Below are 21782 nucleotides of genomic sequence, written 5' to 3' on the forward strand. Positions count from 1 at the left end.
TAATAATTCTTTGTGATTTGCAACAACTCATTGAAGTAAGTCACTACATACATTATTCTTTTCATTTTATAGAGAAAGATAGTACAGCTCAGAAAGAGGATGACTTGTTCAATGTCATACAATTATAAAATTTCAGATTTGGAATTCAAAGTTGATTTTCTCCCAACTCTTCACCTACTACTTTTTTCTAATATGTCATACTATTTCCCAATACAATGTAGATTATCTTCTAGTTTATAATATGTAAAATGAGATTTTCATGAATATCAAGTTTTCTTTGAACAGAGTCATATATATCAAGCTTTATATTCTTTAAAATCAAGGGTGATTATCCAATACTTTGAAGTCAGGGTTCTTTTAACTGAGTTCTTGGGTGGAGCCTCACTCACTTTTGAGAATGAGAGCTTTCTTTATTTTTAATAGAAGTAATTCAAAGTGTAAGATTAAACCAATTACTTATTTTCTGGATATGATGTGCAGTACAATATGGTGGCCATAAGTGATTCTACCATTTTTTCTGAGGGTCTCATCAGACTTTAATGATGCTCAGCACTGTTTTCTCAAAAGAAAAGGAAAAAAAAACACTTTCCTTCATTTTTACAAATTCAAGTATAACCCTGTGGTATGGATAATGATGGGATTTCAATGCAAGGTTCATCACAAATGTAATACCAAAGAATAACTAATAGCAGGTAGTAATTCTCTAGACCCTTTCATTTGTGGGTAATTTATTTGATGCACTTACTTAATTCTATTTTTAAAGTTATCCCAGGGCATAGGTTCAAGGGATAAACAGTTATTATGGTAAGAAAAATAGCAATGAGAACATATAATTAAGACTATCCTATTTATTTATATCATTTTCCCCTTATTTGATGGGCAGGGATTTAACTGTTAATGTGAAGGGAAGAAGTGGGGAAGATCTAGGGTGATATTTTCCCTGCTGATCTGTGTCTACAAGCAGCACAGTACCAGCTTTTTAGGGGGCAAGACACTTAATCTCACTCTGATTCAATTTCCTCATCTATAAAATGGAGTCTAAGTGTTTTCTAAAATTCCTTCTAAAGTTTTAGATTTTATAAATTCCTGAGGACTAAATAGGAGAAATTTATAAATGTATGAAGACTGGTTAAGCACACTTACATTTACTTTCAACAGATTGGCTTTACTTTAATGCAATCCATCTTAAAATGCAGTGAAAAATGCTTTAGATTCATGATTCAATACCTTTATTTCTGTCATAAAGTTAAAGGGATCTCGTTTAGCAATAACCTATAAAATGCTTTTTGATGATTAATAGAATAAAGAAAAACCAACATTTTCATGTATCCTCCCACAAGTTATTTAAATACTCAGCCTCAGCCTTAGTAATTATTTACTAAATTAGAAATGATTTATTATTTCTTGTGAAGGGAGTTTTCATATAAAATCACAGATGATTGATATATTAATAAAAATTATTAAATGGAAAATTACAACTGAGTTTTGGGGGGGTTTTCTAAGCTAGAGGAAAAATGAAGAAGACTATCTTATTCCTTAATTTTTAACAAACATGAAAAACATGTACTTTCTGATAATGGTATTTTTGTAAGAATTTTTAAAATCTGTAGTCATTGAAGTTTTATAATAATCCAAATTGAGTCACTTTACCCATTAATGTGGTGAAACAAAAGAATTTCATTTGAGGATTTTTGTGGAAATGTTAGGAAACTATGCTATTTGATATTTTTAAAAAATAATTTTTTAAACTAAGGAGTAAGAATGGTAGTGATTTAAGTTTATATTCATATCTTCTTGCCAGCTCTGCCTAAGAATCTTATCATTAGGGCATAGTTGGCTTGAAACAAGCATAAACATGAAGCAGTGATCTCTTGAATGTTATCCAAAAGACAAAATGTTTCATGTGTGCTTTCAGGCATAAGAATGGTTTTCTCTTTGGATTTTTATGCCTTTATTACTAAATGGTAGCACCTTTTCAAATACATTTTGTGGAAAACTAAGATAAATAACTATCTTACTTCAAAGTAAATATGGTCTCTAGCACAATCTCTATATTTTCTACATATTTATAGAATGAAAGTAAGAACAAAGAAAGAAAACTTTCCTCTTGTGTGGAAATAGAAGTATATACAACATTATGTTAAAAGTGAATCAACTTTTCCTTTTATTTTTTATGATATTGTCATCAATTAAAACTCATAAATTTTGCTGTGACTTTATATCTATGTCTATCTCCATATTTTCATTGTATTTTATGGGCCATTATAAGTTAAACCAGTTTTCATCAGAGATGTAACTGAAAGAACATTAAAAGATAACTTGGTAAACTGGCATACCATACTCTGTAAATCAGAAATAATAATGGACATAAACTGTATATTTTACAGAATTAGTGTGAGAAAATTACCTTATTAGCCTTCAAGAAACAGTTATACAGCTAGGGGATGAAATTGATATGATACTGGGCATGAAGTTAGGAAGACCTGAGTTCAAATCCAGCCTCAGAGACTTACTAACTGTATGACCTTGGGCAAATCACCTAACTGAAAATTTTTTTCAGTTTCCTTAGCTGCAAAAAAGGATAATAATAGCACTTATCTTTTAGAGTTGCTGTGTGGATCAAGTAAGAAAATATTTTTAAAATTCTTAGCACAGGATCTGTCATGTAGCTGATACTCTACAAGTGTTAATTATTGTTATTAAAATGCAAATTTTTATTATTATTTACAAAAGGTTGGGTGCCTAACATTTTGTTAGGTACATATGATGCTTTATATTTAATCTGATTTTCTGATTCATGACTAATAAGCCTTCTGAAAAGTTAAAACACTAGTATATTGGAAACATCAGAATTATTGTATTTCTTATTTTTATTTTTAAAACGTGTTTTATTCAAAAATCTTAGCTGACCAATTTATCCCCTATACTTTATGGCCAAGTAATATTAATAACCAGGAATGCAGGCCTGGTTTAATATTAGGAAAACTATTAGCATAATTGACTATATCAAAAGCTAAACTAATAAAAATCATATGATTATCTCAATAGATTCAGAAAAAGCATTTGACAAAATCCAACACCCATTCCTATTAAAAAACACTAGAAAGTATAGGAACAAATGGGGTTTTCCTTAAAACAATCAGTAGCATCTATTTAAAACAATCAGCAAGCATCATATGTAAAGGGAATAAACCCTTCTCAATAAGGTCAGAGGTGAAACAATATTGCCCACTATCACCATTACTATCCAGTATTATGTTAAAAATGTTAGCTTTAGCAATAAGAGAAAAAAAAAGAAATTAAAGGAATTGGAGTGGGTAATGAGGAAACCAAATTATCATCCTTCGCAGATATGATTGAATAGATAGAGAATCCTAGAAAATCAACTAAAAAACAACTAGAAACAATTCACAACTTTAGCAAAGTTGCAGGATACAAAATAATACAAACATAAATCATCAGCATTTTTATATATTACCAACAAAATTCAGCAGCAAGAAATACAAAGAGAAATTCCATTTAAAATAGCTGTAGATAATATAAAATATTTGGGAGGCTTTGCCAAGGCAAGGTCAGGAATTATATGAACACAATTACAAAATTCTTTCCATACAAAACAAAGGCAGATCTAATTGATTGGAAAAATATTAAGTACTAATGGGTAGGCTGAGCTAATATAATAAAAATGACAATTCTACCTAAATTAGTCTATTTATTGTGCCTTACCAATCAAACTCTAAATAAATTATTTTAGAGAGCTAGAAAAATAACAAAGTTCAAATGGAAGAACAAAAGAACAAGAATTTCAAGGGAATTAATGAAAAATGCAAATGAAGGTGGCCTAGCTGTATCAGCCCTAAAACTATATCATAAAGCAGTGGTCATCAAAACCATTTGGTACTGGCTAAGAAATAGAGTAGTTGATCGATGAACTAGGTTAAGTTCAGAAGACACAATAGCAATGACTATAGTAATCTAATATTTGATAAACTCAAAGATCCCAGCTTCTGAGATAAGAACTCACTCTTTGAGAAAAATTGCTGGGAAAATTGGAAATTAGCATGGCAGAAATTAGGAATTGACCCACACCTAAACAGCCCCATAGCAAGATAAGTTTGAAAAGAGTTCATGATTTAGACCTAAAGAGCACTAACATAAGCAAATTAGAAGAACAAAGAATAGTTTACCTCTCAGATATGTAGAGAAGGAAGAAATTGTAACAAAAGAAGAATTAGAGAATATTATGAATTGCAAAATGGATCATTTTGATTATATTAAATTAAAAAAATGTTTCATACAGATAAAAGCAATTCAGCCAAGATTATAAGAGAAGCAGAAAGCTGGGGGGGGGGGGATTTTTACATCCCTTGTTTCTGATAAAGGCCTCATTTCTAAATTATATAAAGAATTCACTCAAATTTATAAGAATACAAGCCATTCCCTAATTGATAAAGGGTCAAAGAATATGAACAGATAACTTTCAGATGAAAAAATTAAAAACATTTTAGTCATATGAAAAAGTGCTCTAAATCACAATTGATCAGAGAAATGCAGATTAAGAGGTACCACTATACTCCTCTCAGATTAGCAAAGAAGACAGGAAAAGATAATTATGAATGTTAGAAGGGATGTGGAAAAACTAAGTAATTAATACATTGTTGGTGGAGTTGTGAACTATCCAATTATTCTAGAAAGCAATTTGGAACTATGTCCAAAGAGCTATCAAACTGCATACCCTTTGATTCAGCAGTGTCTCCCACTGGTCCTGTATCCCACCGAGATTATAATAAAGCAAAAAGGTTCGACATTTGCAAAAATGTTTGTAGCAGCCCTTTTTACAGTTGGAAGAGACTGGAAAACTGAATGGACGCCTATCAGTTGGAAAACGCTGAAGAAGTTATAATACATGAATGTTATGGAATAGTATTGTTCTATAAGAAACAATTAGCAGGATGATTTCAGAGAGGCCTGAAGAGACTTACATGAATGGATATTATGTGAAGTGAGTAGAACCAAGAGAACATTGTACACGGTAACAGCAAGATTATATGATGATCAATTCTGATGGACATGGCTCTTTTCAACAATGAAGTGATTCAGACAAGTTCCAATGATCTTGTTTTGGAGAGAGCCATCTTCACCCAGAGAGAGGATTGTGGAGACTGAGTGAGGGTCACAATATACTATCTTCACTTTTTTGTTGTTGTTTGCTTGCCTTTTGTTTTCTTTCTCATTTTTTTTTCCTCTTTGATCTGATTTTTCTTGTGCATCATGATAATTGTGGAAATATGTATAGACGAATTGCATATGTTTAACATATATGGGATTACTTGCTATCTAGGTGAGGGGATGGTAGGGAAGAAGGGAGAAAAATTGGAACATGAGATTTTGCAAGAGTAAGTATTGAAAATTATCTATGCATATATTTTGTAGATAAAAAGCTTTAATTAAAAAAAAACCTTAGCTGCACCATATGCCATTCCACTATAACATATAATATATGAGTCCATGTCCTACTTTATTCTTTTCTATCAAGGAAAATCTCATGCATACTAGTAAGTATATGATAAACATGGTGAAAAAGAAATTGGAGTCCAAGATAGGTCAGAATACATGAGAGTACTTATCTATTTCATGTCTCTGAGCCCACAGGCTAAATACCTTTTTAGAAACTTGTAATTTTAAAAACTCTACTGGTCACTTATGTAGAGAAATTAAGGATAATTGAAAATGTTCTATATGATGGAAGCTGGTCAGATGTTCTGACTTTCAAAATTCAAACAATGGTGGAATGTATAAATTACTGTCAAATGATTTAAATGCACTAAAATCAATAAACATCTAGAATATATTATTTACATGGAGAGTTCATGAATATTTAGAGAGAAGAGAAGCAATAAGTAGACTCCATAATGGCCTCACCAAAACCAAATAAGAAAAAATTAACCTTATTTCCTTTTTTTTAAAAATAGAATTACTTTGTTAAAGTTTACTTATATTTGTAGTTATAGTATTTGACAGCAAATACTATAGAACACAATAAGTGCTTAACAAATGCTTGTCACCTATTTGCCTGATACTCAATGGTACTCAGAATATTGCTTAATGATCCAGTTGTTCAGTTGGAGGGAAGACTCTACTGTTAATCAATAAACATGTTTTAAATGCCTATTATGAGCCAGTCACTGACCTAAGCACTAAGGATTAAAACATGTGGCAAAAGATAATCACTGCCTTCAAAGAGCTCAGAATCTAATGAGAGTGAGACAATAGCCAAAAAAATATGTACAAACAAGCTGTATACACAAAATAAGAAACAATTTAAAGAGCGACTTCATTAGAATTAAAGATGATTGGAAAAGATAGTATTTTAATTGAAACATCAAGAGATCCAGAGAAGTCAGTAGACAAAAATGAGAGGGGAAAGCATTGAAAACATGGAGAAAAGCCAAAAATAATATCTGAAATTAGGAGATGATGTGTCTTGTTCAAGGAACAAGAAGGATGGAGGCCACTGGACCATTGGATCAAAACATGGATGGCAAAAAGTAATATGTGGGAAGACTGGAGCAGGGAAGAGAAAAAGGAAAAGGATGTCATGAAGGGCCTTGAATGCCAGAGGATTTTATATTTGATCCTAGAAGTGATGGGGAGTCATTGGAGTTTTTCTGAGTAGGGAGGTGACATTGTCAGACTTATTCTTAAAAAAATCACTTTGGCAACTGCATAGCTTGAAGTGGGGAGAGGCTTGAGGCTTTGAGGGTTACTAGCAGGCTATTGCAGTAGTTCTAGTGTGAATCCATGACAGACCTACACCAGCATAGTGGCAATATCAGAGGAAAGAGTTGGGCTTATTGGAGAAAATCGGTTATAAGAAATGTTCTAAACTTAGAAGAGATGGTCAAAGGGAAAAGACTGATCAAACCTGTCAAAGAGATCTCAAGAACAAGTTTTGTTCAAAAACCTCAGTTGGCCTAATGCCATGTCATTGTACTATCAAGGAAAACTATAATTCACACCAGAAAGTATATGATGAACATGGTGAAGGGAAAAAATGATCATTGACAACTTGATAGAGGGAAGTTTTTGTAGAATGATGTGGTTGGAAGTTAAATTATAGGGGATCAAAAGAGAGAAGTGGTAGCTAAGAAGTGCAGTGGATAGATCACTGTCTGGAATCAAGATCTGAGTTCAAATCTGGACTTAGAAGTCATTTAACCTTCATTACCTCAGTTTCCTTATCTATAAAATGAGCTGGAGAAGGAAATGGCAAACCAATCCAATATTTTTGCCAAGGAAACTCCAAATGGGGCCACAAATAGTTGGACATGACTGAGCAACAACACAGAAGAGTGAAAAGAGAGAACGTGGAGGCATCTCTTATAGACTACTTTTTCAAGGAATTTCATTGCAAAGGACAAAAGAAATATAAAGTGGCATAATGGGGATGGACAGGTCAAGTGAGAGTTTTTTGGAGAAACCGGCATTTTTATAGGTACTAGGAAAGGTGCCTCCACACAGGCAGAGATTGAGGATAATGTTAGAATAGAAGGGACATCTTCTGTTGGTGAAAACAGGATGGAATGAAATGGCTTTTGTGAATAAAAGCACAGGCTTTGGTAAGAAGTAAGACCATCCCTTCATATAAAAAAGGGGTGAAAGAAGAGCTAGTTAAAGAAAGCATCCAGGGGATATAGAGGGTAGAAGAGAAGAGAAGAGATAGCTCATGGCTAAAGAATGTCCTCAATTTTTCTGTATAGTATGAAGCAAGGTTCTCATCTGAGAAGTGGGAGTGGGGAGGGAAAGAGTCATGGAAGGTTTGAGGATGGATGAAAAGGTTTAGAAGAATTTAGAAGAGTTGAGAGTTGGCTAGGGGACTGATAATGGAATTGGAGACTTAAATTGCCTTGCAAGGCAGTCACCTAGCCAACTCTCCATTCTTCTTACAGCAGCAAGGATCCTCTTAAGTTGTGTAGCATAAATTTATAGTGGACCAAGTAAGAATGGTGATGTGATTTTCTTTACCCATGTACAACAGCATAAGTCTAGAAGCAAAGGCAATGAATGATAGAAGTTATCTATGACTCTGACTATGTTGATTGGCAGGGCACAATCAGCAACATTATAAGAGGGGTAGAGTTTCAAAAAAAGAGTAACATGTTGAACTGGTTCAACAAGGAATTAAGATAGATTAAAGAGGATTACATGGCCTTCCATAGGGCTTCATAGTTCATTTGAAAAGCTTTATCACTGATTTTAATGAAGATACAGAAAGGATGCTTATCAAACCTTACTCATGGTACAGTGATAGTAGGAGTTGATGACATAATTAGGATTCCAAAAATCCTCCATAGGTGAGAGTGATAGCCCAAGGCACCAGTATTAAATTTAAAAGAATTTAGATTAAAATAGATAACTCACAATTACACAATGGGAAACCTGACTTGCAGATTGTGTGAAAGAGAGATAGGAGTTTCAGTTGACAACAAGCTCAATATGTCATCATGATGACACAGCTGCTAAGAAGCTATTGCAAGTTGAGATAGGTATAAGTAGGAATAAATAGTATCCCAATAAAAAAGAGGTAATAGGTCTACTTTACTATAAACTACTCAGGCCACACTTGGACTATTATGTTCAGTTCTCAAGTCTGACATTTTAAAAGGAATATAATCAAACTGCATACTCAAAGAAAAATAACCAGATTAATGAAAATTTGGGCAAGCAAAAACAAACTTATTTTACTTCAAAGCCAATATAATATCCAAAGCAATTTCCAAATATTCTATGTATTAAAAATGAGGATGAGGACAAAAGAGGAAAGTTTTTCTTTTATCATTTTATATGAGGAAGAAAGTGTTGGTGATAATGTTTATCTGAAAAAGAGAAAATTTGAGGCTGCCATAAAAAAAAAAAGAATTAGATTTCTGTCAAATGAATAAACTAAGACAACTAAATGGATATTATGGAGAAAGTTTTTAGTATAGTCTGAGGAAGAGCTTTCTAACTCTTAGTACTGTTAAATAATAGAACAGGATGCCTTTTAAAGTAGTAAGTTTTCTGTTCCAGAAGATGTTTAATCAAAATGGAGAGATATCACTTAAAGATGTCAGGAAAAGGTATCCCTATATTGAATCCTTTCAGATAGAAGATTTTATAACCTTGTCCTGGTCTATTACTCTCAAATCATAATAATATGAAATGATTTTTTAAAATTGTGTGTCTTCAGTTCAGACTATATTTAGAGTCAATGCCAGTCCTTGTTTATTTTCCCATCCTTTTGCATTTTCCTAAGCTATATTTTCTAATCAAAAGTTTGGCTTTAAGAAGAAAACAACCAATTACAGCAAATAATTTTTGTCAGTATTAATCCATGAGTTTCTGATTTTAAAAAATCCAGTAAATATTTTCAATGGCCTTGGTGTATTCTTATTTTCTTTCATCCTATAGTAATAATAATGACACAAACATAAATAAAAAACAATTTACATAGCACTTAAAAGTTCAAAAGTACTTCACAAACATCATTCTCATCTTCATAACAACTCTGGAAGTTAGGTTCCATTATCCCCATTTTATACATGAGGAAACTGAGGCAAAGGGTCAAATGATTTGCCCGAAATCTGATCTAAGATCAGATTTAACCTCAGGTTTTCCTTAGTCCAGGTTTACTGTTCCATCCACCATGTCACTTAACCTTCTTATGCCTGTACTATAGAATACTTTCCTTTCCTTGAAACGCTCTCCTCATGTAATTTTGGAAAACTACATTATTTGGGGTCTTTTCCTAGTCATTAAGCAATTTTTTCCCTCTGTCTTCTTAATGACTCCTTTTTCTCCATCTGCTCTCTCAATGTGACCATTTCCAAGGTTCAATCTTTGTTTCTTTGATCTGCTATTCTACCTCTTCTCTCTTATGTTATTTTTCCTGGAGATTTCATCAGTTCTCATGGTTTCATTGGTTAACATAGCCAGAAATTATCACATAGCCTCTCTTCCAATCTGAATCCAGGCATTTCTATGTTGAAGTTCTATCCCTATCTTAAACTCAACACTTCTTATTTAGTGTGCTATACTGATAAAGGCATTGAAGCTTGATGAGGTCTTGGATTTGAATTCTCACTATATTATATACCACTAGTGTATGTTAAGGGCCAGAACTCTGAACTTGAAACAAAGAATTCTTACAAGGTGCTAAGTCAGTGGAATTAATGAGACAATGGTTATCTAGTTTAGCATGGTTCAGTATGATTGATTTAATCTTACAATAAATAATGGTTTCCTAGTGATATAATGATTGGTTTATACTTAGTGTAGAGCATATAAGCTAGGAGCTTTAGCCAGGATTCATTTGAAGAGATTCAGAGGGCAGAGAAGACAGGTGGGAGCTCAAGCTCTTGGAACCAAGGTGAGAGATAGAGAGGACTCTAAGAAAGGTAACAGGGCCCCAAGAAAGGAGACAAGACTTTGAAAGAGACAATAAAGGATTTGGACTTTAGCCCCTGGCGATTCTTGTGGTGATTACTGAACTAAAACAAAGGCTGCTCTGAAAGACCCCAAGAAAACCAACCAAGGAGAACATTACATTTTGGCAATTGAATGTGGGACCAAGAACCTTCATCTGTGACCCAGAAATTAGGATTAGTACAAAAATAGACAAGGAAACTTTGTAAAGGGCTAAAGTAGTATTCCAGTTGAAATGGGACAAATGTTTAGAAAGGAGTTTTCTCCACTACAAGGAAACTTTGTCAAAAGCTTGGTTAAACTCATTAAAAGCCAAGCTTTGATTGTAACTTGGGAGCAGATCATTGAACTTTTAGAAACAGTACAGTACACATCTCATTGGTTCTCTAAGGGAAAAGAATTAGATCTAGATGAGTGGAAATTAGTAGGAGAGCAACTATGTGAATACTACAATGATAATGGACCTGACAATTTCCAAAGAAACACTTTATACATATAACTTAATACAATTGGCTTTAAGAAATTATATAAGTATTAGAATAAGAAAAAAGAAGAAAGAACAGGAGGGAGAGTATCCAGATAAACTAGGTAAAAAGGATGAAGAATAAGATAAGAATGGAGTTAAGTACAATTCTGAGTATGGTGCTTCACAGCAGGAGCCATTAGAGCATTTCCCATCTCATGACCCTCTTCCCTCAATTAAGCCTTCATGGGTGGAGGGAGAAAGAGGAGGGGGAGAGGCAGTGACACAATCAGTACCACCTATGAAGCAGCCTATAACAAGATTACAAAAGGCATTAATTAAAGTTTAAAAAAAGGACAGGATATATTTGATTTAAAAATAAATGCATACCCTATGGTTGAAGAGCTTGACTCTTCAGGTCAACAAAGAAGAAGATACACTCCTTTTGATCTGGAAAAAATTAAGGATTTAAAAAAGGGTTGCACTCTTTATGGGGCTACATCCTCTTATGTTAAGATGTTGGCTTATGAAATCTTAACCCCTAGTAATTGGAAATCTATACAAGGATATGTTTAGAACCTGGACAAAACTTGTTGTGGCTTTCATAGTATAGTGAACTATGCAGGATACAAGCCCAATGAAATAGGCTTAATATACAAATCACCTTTGACCAACTAGCAGGTGAAGGTCAGTATGCAGACAATTTAGCACAGATTAATTACCCCATAGCAGCACATGAGCAAATTGCTACTGCTGCTATAAAAGCTTGAGGTACTCTCCCAGGGAAAGATTGGAAGGAAGCCTTCACAAAAATAGAGCAAGGTCCCAACGAACCTTTTGCTGATTTTGTGGGATGTTTTCAAACAGCTGTCACAAGAACCATTGGAGAAAATGCAGCTACAAGAATTATGATCAGACAATTGGCTAAGGAAAATGCCAATGAAGTTTGCAGAAGAATTATATAGGGACTACACAAAGATTCTCCTTTAGAGGAGATCATAAGATGCTGTGCCACAGTGGGCACAAATGCTTATTATACCCAGACCATGATGAACATGGGAAGACAGGGTCCCTCTTGGCAAGGGACTTCTAGAGAGACTTGGCAATGTTTTTAGTGTGGAAAAATAGGACATCTGAGAGCTCAATGTAGGCAACAAGATAAAGTGAGAGGAGAGAGTGAGAGAAAAAGACCCAAAACCCTATATTCAAAATGCAACCGAGATTTCCACTAGGCCTCAGAATGTAGATTGACACAGGGAAATGAGAGACAGAACCTCAAACAAAAGACAGGTGGGGCATGATGGCAGCCAAGGTTATTCCCAGAGAGTCTTTAGAAGTTCAGGATTCTGATATGATCAATCAGCCAAAAAGAAATCAGATGGAATAAAGGGATTACATAATCAATCAGCCTAAAAGCAATCAGATGGGAGAAAGGGATTACACTTGGAGAGAATACAGGCTTTTTAACCCACAAAAGAGCAGTGTCCAGTGCGAGTGCTCCAATATAATGAGCAGCTCCAATGTAATTGCTAGGTGATGAGGAGAGATTTAGAAAGTGGTAGAAAGAAGGGAGAAAGGTTTGCTTGTATTTCTACAGATGAAAAAGGAATCAGATGGTTGTCAAGGAGCCATATTCACCTTGTCCATCAGAGAGACAGAAAACAATGAAAAACCTTGAAACAAAGGAGAAGACCTAAGAAACATCTGACACTGAAAGAGCATGGCTGATAATAAAACTGTTACAGAACTTCAAAACTAGTAGGAATCATTGGATTCACTGAGATGAAAAATTGTTGATGAGACTATTGCAGGATTTTAAAACTTCCAGGAATCATTGGATTCCTTACACATGTGAAGTAATGGACAATAGATTGGTTTTGGACTATTTCTAGGACTTATGGACATGTATAATTCCTCATGTTGATTCATGTTATTTGTTACATTACTAGCTTGTGTTATATTGCTATGTGCTTATGTAATGGATGTTGTTAAGATGGATGTTGATGGATTTATGTATACCTGTTTCAAATGAGACCCTTCAGAAACCTGCTAATTTGGTTTGATTCCCCATTTTCCTTTGGTTTTCATCTCCCTTCAGGAGATGTCAGGGAGAGCATGATCACCTTCTTTTATGGTGTTTTCACCCCTTTTTTGAGGAGTCAGGGAAGGTGTGATCACCTCCTTTTTTGGGGTTTTCACTTCCTTGAGAAGTCAGGGAAGTCATGACCACCTATGTTCTAAAAACAAAAGAAAGCAGGAAATGTTATGGGCCAGAACTCTGAACATGAAACAAAGGACTCTTACAAGGTGCTAAGTTAGTGGAATTGACATGGTTATCTAATTTAGCTTGGTTCAATATGATTGATTTAATCTTACAACAAATAATGGTTTCTTAGTGATATAATGATTGGTTTATACCAGTGTAGAACATATAAGCTAGGATCCTCAGCCAGGATTCATTCAGGGAGATTCGGAGGGCAGAGAAGACAGGTGGGAGCTCAAGCTCTTGGAACCAAGTAGAGAGATAGGCCCCTGCTAACTGGGCTCCAGGAAAGGAGACAAGACTTTGAAAAAGATAATAAAGGATTTGGACTTTAACCCCTGGCTACTCTTCTGGTGATTACTTAAATGAAATAAAAGATGCTCCCAGAGACCTCCAAGAAAACTGAACCAGAGAACATTTCTAAGTGTGACCTTGGAAAAGTCTATTGCCTCTTTATCAAGCTTTATTTTTCTCATTTGCAAAATGAATGGGTTGACCAAGATGACCTCTAATATCTTACTCTAACTCTATAATACTTCTTATGTGTGTGTGTTTTTAGACCCATTTCATTTTACATCTGAAGCACTTATGAAAATTTTACATATTGATGAACCAATTTTACTTCTTCCTGTTCATATTATCATTTAGCTAACATGTTTTCATCTACTTAGTTGTTTTATTATGCATGGTTAAATCAATCTCTTTTGAATTAAAGTACATTTCACTGAAGAGGCATTGTAGTATTTTGGGGCTCAATAAAATTGGAACAGGATTCTTTGGAGATCCTTTAGATATCTTGTTTTGATGATTAATTGAAATTGCATTTTTTTTGGACATTTCATAAGATGCCTTCTATTTTGTTGGCAAACATCTTTTTAAAACATCATCTGATATTACTGCCAGCACCCTGATTTAAAATATTATCTCTATAGAAGTCTGTTAAGCTTTCATGGCTATTATTCTGCTGAATCAAAACTTCCTTAAAAATCAATAAACAGTAATGCAGTACAGTCTTATATTTTCTACTTTTCACTTTATTTGCTGTTATTTCCAAAGAAAATTGTCTGTGACAATCTCTCTTATAATCATCATCATGTAGTGCTTATTGTTTATATCACATTTTTATAGACATCAGAACACTGTGTTAGTAGATGATAGGTACTATTTTCTAAATAGATAATGCAATGAAGGCTCACTCAGAAAGTTTATATCATATCTTTGTACAGGAGGTGGTACTCAAATCCTATATTCTTACTACATATTCAGTGTTTTTTTCCATGAGAACACATGCCTTCCTGGAATACACAGTTATATTCTTGCCTCTCTGTCCTTCCTCATCCTTTTCTTTCTATATGACATGCTCTCCATCTATGTAAACCCTATTTATCTTTCACAAGGGCTAGCTCAAATCCTTCTCCAAGAAACATTTTCTGACTGTCACCTTAAACATAATTCTTTTCAAGTATTATTTTCTTTAATTTATCATCTAAAGTTAGCATTCCATAATTATATGAATTTAAAATCTCAAAATGTTATACTTTTCTTCCTAATTCCAGGAACAAAAGTTAATCTTAATTGGGTTTAGGCACTGGTTTAACACCTGGGGTCACAGATACAAAATTTAAAAGCATTCCTTGCCCTATAAGAACTTATATTTTATTGGAGGACATAAAAACAAATAAGTAAATGCAAGCTAATTTCAGAAGAGAGTAAACCTTAATAATAGGGTAGTCAAAGATTTTTCAGAAAACAATTAGCTAGATTGAGTCTTGATTCAAGAGGTAGAGGTCAATGGTGAATTGCAGGTTAGAATGTGAGCATATTCCATACTAATCATGAACATATTTATTGAATAGATTCTCAATAAATATTTGATGATTAATATATTTCATGGAATACAATACTACCTCCATAATATGTGGGTTCTCAGAGACCTATAACAGTAGTCTATAAACTTTAATCTTTACTAAACTAGAACATTTTACAAGTATAGATTTGGCTGGTCTGTTTGTCTGTAAGATCAGTCTAACTACATTCAGAGATACTCATGACCATAAGCTACAAAGATAGTCTTTTGTAAGTAATAGAAGGAAAGTGGATTGATTAATGGAGCAAATACTGATAAAATCATAGACCTTTGAAGTATCCAATTATCAGTATAAAATTTTGTCATCAAGGGTTCTTCAATGTTAATGCCCATAGTAATTGTTGGAATTAGATTCCAAATAGTGTAATCAGGCTATGGAGACTATTTCCCTGTTGGGAACTTTATTAATGCATAAACTTCAGTACGTGTGCATTCAGGTTACTTGCGAGTGGTAAATCCCTTCTCTGTCTCTATCCTAATATCAAAGATCCAGATGATCTAAGTGATTATTATACCAGTGAAAGAAGCTCGATCTCTGTTGCTTTTATAAATATTCTGTGCTTTTAATATGTCCTTATATAGGAAAGTTATGTTCAAAGACAAATTTCAGAGGCAAATAGATGCGGTTGTTACCACAAGTCCAGAATTTGGGAAACCAATTTGGAAAGTTATCTGTTTTATATAGAGGGATGTGTGTGTGTGTGTGTATGTTAATTATAGCAACAATGGAATTATATCTTCCAGAGAAGTTTTATTTGGAGGAAAAGTGACAAATGAATTTAAATTAGCATGTGAAATAGACCACAGGCATCACTTTAGTAACTAGGGTTGTATTGGATAATACAGCCCTTCACATATGAATACCTCTTAACAAAATATGTCAACTGACTAATCATGTGTATTTCCCTGGGGAGTTTATCACATAGCAGTCCTAAAATGATTGATCAGTCAAAGTAATACTGTGGAGACATTAAAATAATCTTCAGTCCTATAAAATTTTTCATCACTTCTACTCAAACTTGCCTGTGATATTTCTTCCCTCTTCAATCACTATAGGAGAGGGTATTTGGTATGTACACAGAGCAGCTTCTCAAACTTGTTTTGCTCTTAGCATACTTTTAAATTCTTAAAAATTATTGGGGACCCCAAAGAGCTTTGATTTTGTGGGCTATACTTTTATATTTATATTTTATATTTTAAACATTTATTTTCAATTCATTTAATAATAAACATTATATTTTAAGGAAAAATAGCTATATTTTCCAAAACAAAAACAATTAATGAAAATAGCTACATTATTTTACAAATATCTTTAATGTTTGGCTCAATAGAAGAAAATTAGATTCTCATCTATGCTTTTGTATTCAATCTGTTGCATTATTTTGGTTGAAGTATATGAAGAAAATCTGGCTTCATACAGATATATGGGTAGAAAAAGGAATAGAATTGTAATTAGAAAATGATGTCTTAGTATTGTTTATATATATATATATATATATATGTGTGTGTGTGTGTCTGTGTCTGTGTGTGTGTTGTGTTTGGGTTTGCAGAATACATTAAATGGTCATAGGGAAACCTAGGGGATTCTGGGGTCACATTTTGAGAGCTATGGGTATAATAGAAAAAACACTAGACCAAGAGTTGGAAGATATTTGTTTTTAAAGCCTGCTTCCCTCATTAATTTGCACTGTGAATATATATGAACCTTTTAATCATTCTTATACGTAAAATTACCCTACAAGGTTTCTCATCTGTAAAATGGAAATAATAGTACTTGTAGTACTACCTTAGAGGGTTGTTTAGAAAATCAAATGACATCATGTAGACCTGAAAGTGCTATATAAATATAAGAGAAAGAGGGAGGTAACAAATATTTCTTAAATGTGTACTAGGTGCCAGGCATAGTACTAAGGAGCACTTTAGAAATATCTCATTGATGTAAATATAAATATGTAAAATATATTATTTATAGTCATATAGATTTAAGCTATTTTGTCACATCTTCCCTTTTCTATTCAAGCCCATTTTTTTATAAAATAAGTTTTATTAATATGTTTTGTTTCTTATATCATCATAAAATCCTATGTTTCCTTTCTTTTAACTTTCCCAGATAGCATTTCTTTTTTTAGAGAGAAAAAAAAAGTCAGCATAACTGATTGATATATTAAAATGTCAATCATGTTCAATGTGTAATATTTGTGAATCTTCCACCTCCATAAAAAGACAGTTTGGTGGTATCTTCTCATATCTCTTCATTTGAGTCTTGTTTGATCTTTATAATTTTGTTACATTCACTTTGGATTTATTTTTTGGTGTGCAGTTCTTTCATTTATATTGGTGTAGATACTGTGCATATTGTTTTCTTACATTACTCTGCTTCAGTTCTTATATATCTTTCCATCCTTTTCTAGTCATCACACACATAGTATCTTATAACAATAATATTCCATTTCATTCATATGCCACAATTTACTTAGGCTATTCCTCAACTAATGAGCAATTACTCTGTTTCTAATTCTTAGCTATCTCAAAAAGTGCAGCTATAATTATTAGTGTATCTGGTGACTTTTCCCCCTTTATTGGTACCTTTCTTGGAATGTAAGCTTAGTTAGTCTTTGGTTCAAAGAAAATTAATATTTTAGCAATTTTATTTGCATAATTCCATATTGTTTTCCATAATAGCTGTACTATTTCATAGCTTCCTCAACAAATATATTAGTATGTCTATTTTTCTGTAACCCTCTCCCAACATTGACTGTTGCTATTTGGGGATCATTTTTGCCAATTTGCAGGATGTGAGGTGAAACCTCATAGTTGACTTGATTTTAATATCTGTTATTATTAGTGATATAGAGCATTTTATGTGCTTGTGAATGTTTAGAAATTCCTTTGAGAACTATATGCTTCACATCTTTCATTTCTTTTTCAGCTCTAAATTTATGGTTCTATGATGTTTATATGAAACATCCAAATTTTCATCCAGTCTTTCATTCTTAGGGAACTTGAGAGGGAGAATAGACCTAAATAGTTGTCTTATTCAATCCATACTAAAAAGGAATCTCCTATAATATACCTTTTAAATTATTATCTACCCTCTGCTTAAGGAGGAGAGGTAACCTATCATCTTTAGAGGCAACTCATTAGTTTTGGATATCTCTAATTATAAGAATTTTTTTCTGAAATCAAGCCTAAATTTGCTTCTGTGCAACTTCTATCCATAGCTCCTGGTAAGGCCCTATGTGATTAAAAAAAAAGAAAATTTCTAATCTCTTCTCTGTGTCACAGTCCCTTAGACACTTGAGGATAGCAGTTTTTCCTTCTCCTCGCAGTGTCATCTTTTTTTCCCCCCAGGACAAACATGTTCCTTCAACCAACACACATGTAATAGATTCAAGGTGCTATCCTATTTAATCACTTTCTTCTACCCTCTCCAATTTGTCATTTTTTAAAATTTTATGTCTTTTGTTTAAAACCCTAAAATTTCCCCAGAATCCTTCTCCTCCCTAACTAGAAGCACTAAAGTACTGAACACACTCTGACAAGAGTATGGTATAGTAGGGCATTCATCTTTCTGTTCCTTGAAGGTATGAATAAACCTCTTATATTTCTCAAAATCACATAATTTTTTTGGCTTACTATATTACATTCTTGAATTATAATGAACTTCCAATCCATTAAAATCCACCTCACTCCCTTTTAAATCTTTTGTGGAATAATTGCTATCTAACAAAATGATGTTATATTTCTATGACTTAATTTTTTGTACTCAAGTACAAGATTCTTCATTTATCTGTTTTGAATTTCATCATATTAGCTTTTGCTCAAATATTCTAGCCTTTTGAAATCTTTTCAAAGCCTGACTCTCATTTGGTTAGGTATTCCTCCCAGAGTTTTGTCATCTGTAAATGTGAAAAGCATATCATATACATCTTATTCAAGTCCCTGACAAAAATGTTAAACAGCACAGTGCTAAGAACAAGTTCCTGGATTGATCCCTTGAAGACCTCGTACTTGTCACATTGAATCAACAACTATTCTTTGAGATCAGCTTCTAAGCAATTATTATCAACTAATTCACCTCTCTTTATCTTCTCTACCATGAGATACTCTGTCAGAAGCTTTTTAAAAATATGGGCAATGTCGTCCAGTTATTTAGCAATCCTGAACAAAAAGAAAATGAAGTTTCTTTTTTTGGATGACCACTTCTTGATAAAGTCACACTGACAATTTGCAGATACTATTTCTCTTTTTTACATGTTAAACAATAGTCCCTTTAATAATTTCTCCTAGAATTTCTCCCTATCAGACTCACTGATCTCTAATTTTTCTTTTTAAAAAAATTGTGACAATATTTGAGATTCTCCAATCTTGTTGCATCTTTCATTTTTCATTCAGCAATCACTGACAAGATTTTCAACACTGATAATAATGTTTATCTAAACTATGAATTCATTGAAAGCAGTTAGGTGCTCTCTATCTTCCTGGGTATTGACTATGTTAGTCTTTTTTGTCATGTAGAAAATAGAGGATTCAGAATTCTTTGATTACTCTAAATTTCTAAGAGAAAAGGAAAATTAAAAAAATAATTAATTGAATTTCACTTTTAATAAATCTTTTCCTGCCTTCTAATGGCCATTGTCCAATTTCTTTTTTGAATAGTTAGCATGGTTACATGGCTGTGGAAGCAACACATAGAATACTCTGAGTCAAAAAATTTCTCTCATAAATTCTAAGTTTAACTTTTAACTTAAAAGCTTATGCCTAGTGGCAGATGCCTGGCTCAGATGCACATAGAGCTTAAAATCCAACAGAGAGTTGGCTTACATTAAAGAGCAAGAACCAATTTGGGCTACAGAAAACAAAACGTTAACCTATAAGCCAATTGAAGGCTTTGATGTATGTCATCTTGGCTATCAACCACTCTAACTGGGTGTGGCAACATGTCTATCTGCAAAATTACTATAGAACACCATTTAAAGCATAAAACTTTTTATAGTTTATTTCCTTCCAACACCTTCCTTGGGTAGATTTGCTTCAGGGGAAACAATGTGACACACAGAAAAAAATAATGAAATAGTTTTATATCAAATACCATTCTAAGAGACAATCTCTAAATTAAAATGAAATCTAGAGATAAGAAGCTACCTTGTTGCTATGTATTTTCAATTTTTGAGACTGTATACCCGTTTATGCTAGCTTCTTTAATGTTAGTTGTGGAAATGGCATTGGGCAATAGTTTTACCATTTTATTTCCTTGAACAAAAAAGTACTTAGTTTTGTGTTTTGATGTCTTAGACATTAAGCAATTTTATTAAATTCTGTGACTAAGAAGGTAAAACGTTCATATGACAACATAGTAACATATATAAATCACAAAGTTTTGCTCTTTGGGGCATGCATTTTTATTTTCCAAAAATTTTAGACTAATAAAAACTGAAATTTAAATTTTAAGCCTGGTTCCCAATGCCATCTCCTACAGTGAATGATCTAAACCTTTCCCCTCTCTTCAAGCTCTTGATGTTATTCCAAACCTTAATTCATAAGGATTTTAAAGAATTAGAGAGGTAACCTGAACTGGAGAAAGGCACGTAATATCCCAGTTTTCAAAAAAAAAAAAAAAAAAAAGGAATAGAATGAACTATGCAGAATATAAGACAATAAGACTGACATTTTCTGTCAAAATTTGGAAAAATTATTAAAGGAATAGTCAATAACTAGAAAAGGGATCACAAAGAGCTACTCTTACTTTTTTACATACAAAATTACTTGACTAGAGAAGGATGATATAAATGTACTATGTTTATCTTTTATCCAAACGTTTGGCAAATTTCATGCTATTATTGTGGACAAGATACAATGATGTGGGCTAAGTGAAATACAAATTAAGTGCCTTGTTGATTGAATGGAAACTGGGCAGAAAGAACAATAGTTTGATGTCAACAATAATTGGTCAATAAGCATTTATTAATTGCTGAAGATAGAAAGAAAGGCAAAAGACAGTCCCTATCTTCAAGGAATTTACAATCTAACTTGGAAAGAAGGCTCTTGTGGATGGCCCCAGGGATCTGTACTGGGTCTTGTGCTGTTAATTATTTTATAAATTACTTGGATAAAGGTACAAATAGCATATTTTTGTAGATAATACAAGTAGGGAAATGAATGAAAAAAAGATCTTGTTTGTATAAGACTGGGCCAAATCTAATAAGGTGAAGTTTAATGATAATAAAGATGAAATCTTTTACTTGGGCTCTAAAAGTCAAATTCAGAAGTAAAAATGGGGGAGGCACAACTGTAGAGGGCTGAAACTCCAAAAAGATATGCTTGAATCATACAACCCAGCACTTAAGGGTAATTACCTACTTGGAGTCAATGAGGTTTATTAGCATATATTTGGATAATGGCTCTCCTCATCATTGGTGCTTGCTGAATGTTTGGTGTTAAGATAATAGTAGGCAAGATTGGAGAGCTGGGGATGGGAGAGAGAGGCCAGAGTCACCTGATGGCAGGACAAGGAGGAGAGAGGCTGGAGACTCTAGACTCCAGAATCCAGGATATATCTTTGGCAAGCCATGTGGCAGCTTGCCTGACTCCTTTACTTCTCCCCCTAAAGACCAAGGATTTTGATTTATCCTGACTCTGGTTGACCCTGAAGCTCTCTAGGGAGCTAGCCTGTACTTTACATACACTTAGATAGCATGTTATTGAAATTAGATCTAAAAGTTTTA

The 21782-nt window shown here is 33.3% G+C and overlaps 1 protein-coding gene across 2 annotated transcripts in view; it reads left to right on the plus strand.

The window, feature by feature from the left end:
• ADAMTS17 (ADAM metallopeptidase with thrombospondin type 1 motif 17) overlaps window positions 1-21782 on the plus strand; it is a 473015-nt gene that overhangs the window by 87131 nt on the left and 364102 nt on the right. The gene's annotated exons all lie outside the window — the stretch shown is intronic.

Source organism: Sarcophilus harrisii, chromosome 2 (assembly GCF_902635505.1).
Source record: "Sarcophilus harrisii chromosome 2, mSarHar1.11, whole genome shotgun sequence".
Taxonomy (NCBI): domain Eukaryota; kingdom Metazoa; phylum Chordata; class Mammalia; order Dasyuromorphia; family Dasyuridae; genus Sarcophilus; species Sarcophilus harrisii.